Below are 4,191 nucleotides of genomic sequence, written 5' to 3' on the forward strand. Positions count from 1 at the left end.
TGTGTGTGTGTGTGTGTGTGTGTGTGTGTGTGTGTGTGTGTGAGACCTCAATTTATAAGTACTAAAACTAAAGAGGTGTGTTTGGCTATGCCTCCCTCGGAAGTTTGGCCTCTTATTTGAGGATCTTTAATTGGTAAGAACTCAAATTGACGATGATATGTCCCCTATCACCTCTCTCCAATATTAAGTCACTCATTAAAGATTGACATTTTATTCATGAGTATTATTTTTTTTCCTTGTGCTCTTATTTACATATGTGCTATAATTGACGGTGATGCTTCCAGTAGTGCCTCTTCCACAAAATTGGCCAATGTATTGAGAATTTTTCTTTATTTACTTGCGTTCTATTTCAGTTCTTTATTTGTTAGTTTAGCTTTATTATTTGCAGATTCTTTTTTTTAGTTGTTATTTTCAACATTTATTTTACTTCTCTAATTAAAGTCATCCGGCGTTAGAACTGTTTAATTTAGATGTTGAATGTGTAAATCGTTTTCTTTTGTTTATATGCATGTTTTAGGACCATAATCTAAAATCAATCATCATTTGTTCACTCTCGCCATACTTAGAGTAGGTAAGATAGAGTGATTAATCTCCTTCTGATCAACCCGTTGGCTATGATATACTGTACGCTTGCGGTAACATATTTTTAAACTCAACCACCTAACTCTTCCTTTCTTGAGGCCAAGACTAAGCAAGGCTGTTCTAGGGGCTAACAAAGCCTCCTTAAAGGTAAGTAGGTTCCGAATCAAGATCTTAGGCGTAGGATCACCAATGAGGTGATTACTCGCAGCTTTGAAGATGCACAGCTACCTTCTAGACGCATCACCATTGCCCATCCATACCCTATCCTTAGGAACGCTAACATCCTTATTTCCTACATCTGATCACAAGTTTGTTCTCTGCTTTTGAAACTCTTGCCATCACAAATTGATGGGATTGGGTGGACACTAGCTTCCAAGACTAGATAGCTTTCTTACTATAAATTTTTCAACATTATCTAAGCCAAAATGAATTTAATACTCAATGGACAGCTTAGCCTGAAAAATCTAAAAATCAGAAATAAAGTGGTGTTTAATTTTGTGACTCCTAACTTACTCACTACATTTTATACTTTTCAACAATTTGTAGGAGATAACCATGTGGGGATCCTTGCAGTCTTTGTCTTGATGCAAGCCCTCCAACCCTATTTCAAGTATTTTTCCTCTAGCTACCAACTTGTTATTTGGCTTCTAAAGATGCTATGTGGTCCTCCTCCTCCTTCAAAAGGAGGTCGGAGTGTGATTAATAGGGACCCACATGGTGCTTTTGTTGTTGCTCAATACAAGGTCTACTTGAGCCCCTAACCTCCTTAGTTTAAGCAAAGGCACTACGAAATGATGTTTTTACTGCAGGTGGTTTTAGTTTACTGCCTTAGAAATCTTCTCAAATTGCCTCCGGCGTTTTAGGTCTCCAGAGTGGTTGTAGATGATATTATGTCTCTTAATAGTCAGTTTTCTATTGTTTAGGTTTTTCATGTCCCTCGAACTTTGTAAAAGAGGCCAATCAGCTAGCTAATGAGGCTTCTAGGCTCTCCATATCTCTCTTTTGTTGGTGCTATCCACCCCCTTTCATTGTATATCTCTATGTGGTTAGAGATTCTTTGTCGCTGGATCTCTTAATAAAAATGTGTTTCTTTTCGACAAAAAAAATGTTGGTCTGTTTATAACAAAAACTTTTTATAACGTCATGTTGTGTGACTTGGAATAAATCCTATTATTGTGGACTGCTGATCGAGTCACATAGAAGCCCAACGTCATGTTGTGTGACTTGGACACCAACTTGACTCCACCTCTTATCTTTTAGGTGGTTATGGTTAAGTGTGATACTCCACTCCTTGACCTCTCTAGCCATTATGGTAAGCCATAGGTGATCTATATTATAGGGAGACAAAATGGTCCTCTCTCCACCTTGATATGCACATATAAAGACAAGGAAAGAGAAACCCATCTCCAGTGAAATTGCAAGAATCTTGTTCTATCAAGACAACGACGATATCATGGCTGCATCTTCATCTGTAGGAGAAAATGGTACGATGGTGAAAGGTACTAAATTACTACATAATTTAGCGTTATAATTAAAGTGTACATGAATGATCCTTATTTTTAAGTTTAGAAGACATGAATATTCATTGTCTTTCAATGGTATCAGAACGGGATTTTATGCATGATTTAGATTACATATAGTGTTAATGATATTTGTTTGAATATCGGATTAATCGATCATAAACGTTGCAAGGATCGGTATATAAGAATCAACCATTAAAGAAGCCAAAAAATCAAGTTATTTTGAATTTGAATTTTATTTGTTTGGTTTTGGTTTGGTGTTTCCAACATTGGCCGCCTGCATTTTTTTCATCGTGCCATGGTGAACCTCGACCTGAAATTTCACGGCCAGTCGCTGTCGGATTTGACTGCACCAATCTGTTGAAATCTAGACCAATCCGTAACTTCCATGGCTTTCACGTTGTTGTTCGTGTATTTTGAGAAGAAGAAGGACTATTGAGTCCTTTATTTGGTTTGTTATGGACTTTTTAGTCCTTCAAAGTTATGAAAGAAATTACCATGGCTTGTCTTTAATTAAATGTGAATGGGCTTAAGGGTTTTTCCTTAAAACAGTTGGGTTGTATTATGTTTAATTAGTAATTCGGTGGGCTAGGCTTTGAGGAAAAAAATCGTCTGCAATTCCGATCTCGTACAATTCTGTGCAATACCACCTTCAGGGGGTGACACGTGTATTGATACCAATGCAATAGTCCAGATCTGATTTAAATACATCTTCAATGATTTAATGTTTTATTAGTTGTACCAGATCTGGACCATTGTATTGGTATCAATACACGTGTCACCCCCTGAAGGTGGTATTGTACGGAATTGTACAAGATCGGAATTGCAGACGATTTCAACCCAGGCTTTGACCTATTATGTTAATTTAAAAAAAAAAATAACTGACGCGAACAATAGTTCTGATATTTTAAAGGGTCTGACCAAATTGAACCAATGTAAGTGTTTCACCATGAATCGAATCGGGTCGATCCGACCTAGTAACCTATATTTTGATCCACCGGGTCGGTTGGTGACCCGATGGAATTCAATCATTGACGATCAAATTTCTGGTGTTGACCGTGTAATTTCGATCGGGGTCCATTTGGATCTCTAAAAAAAAATGAAACAGAAATATAAATTAGTTTTTTATATAAAAACTTAATTCTGTTTATGAAAAATAGTTTATTTTGTAAACAGAGATGATTTTTTTTTATGCTTTCAGAACTCATTCATGACATAAACAGTTTATGAAGAATGATGTTTTTTTCTTAATTTATATAAGTCTGTTTCAATTTATTTTAACAGAATCACTTATAAATAATAAATTATGTTCAAATTATGGTTCCGACTTGATTCTAGATCTGATTTTGATTTTGTTTGTTCCTGTATTTTTATATTTTGGAACATTTTAATGTGATTAACTAATACATTATTTTCATTTAATTTGATATGATTAAATTAATAATTTATTGATGTCATATATACTTAGATATTAGGTAATTTGGGGTAAAAGTGAGAACTTAATGATTGTAATGCCGTCATAGCGGATTGAACATGAAAATTCAAAGGTATTGAACAAAAAAGAATTAATAAAGAAAACATCATTAATGAAATGACATATGTCAATAAAACACCATTTATGACACTAATGATAGTCATATAGTCGGGTTTAATGGGAGTATCCGAAGGCACACACTTATTCAGTTAAAATCATTAAATCTAGCGGTTAGGTTAAAATGGAATATCCAAAGGTATCTATCTTGGCTTGATTGTGGAAATAGATTGTTTAGCCCTAAGGATGACTTCCAACATCCATTGAGTGAACCACTAGCATGTTACACTCTTAATCTTAAATGATAGATTGTAATGATGCAATATATCGCTCTTTCTAGAATTAATGATTCTAGTATTATGGTGAACTCAAAGCATTATTGATAGTAAACATATATTTCTATTTTCTTTTGTGAGACTCTATCCCTATTCAACCTTGCTTGAACTTCTCGGATTAGCATGAGCAACTCAAGTACTACCTAATGACCATGAACCATGATTACTGCTTGTGTAATAACAAATCAATTCATATTCTTACCATGTATAGTATTAGTGATGA

This window comes from Macadamia integrifolia, chromosome 3 (assembly GCF_013358625.1).
Source record: "Macadamia integrifolia cultivar HAES 741 chromosome 3, SCU_Mint_v3, whole genome shotgun sequence".
NCBI classification, from domain to species: domain Eukaryota; kingdom Viridiplantae; phylum Streptophyta; class Magnoliopsida; order Proteales; family Proteaceae; genus Macadamia; species Macadamia integrifolia.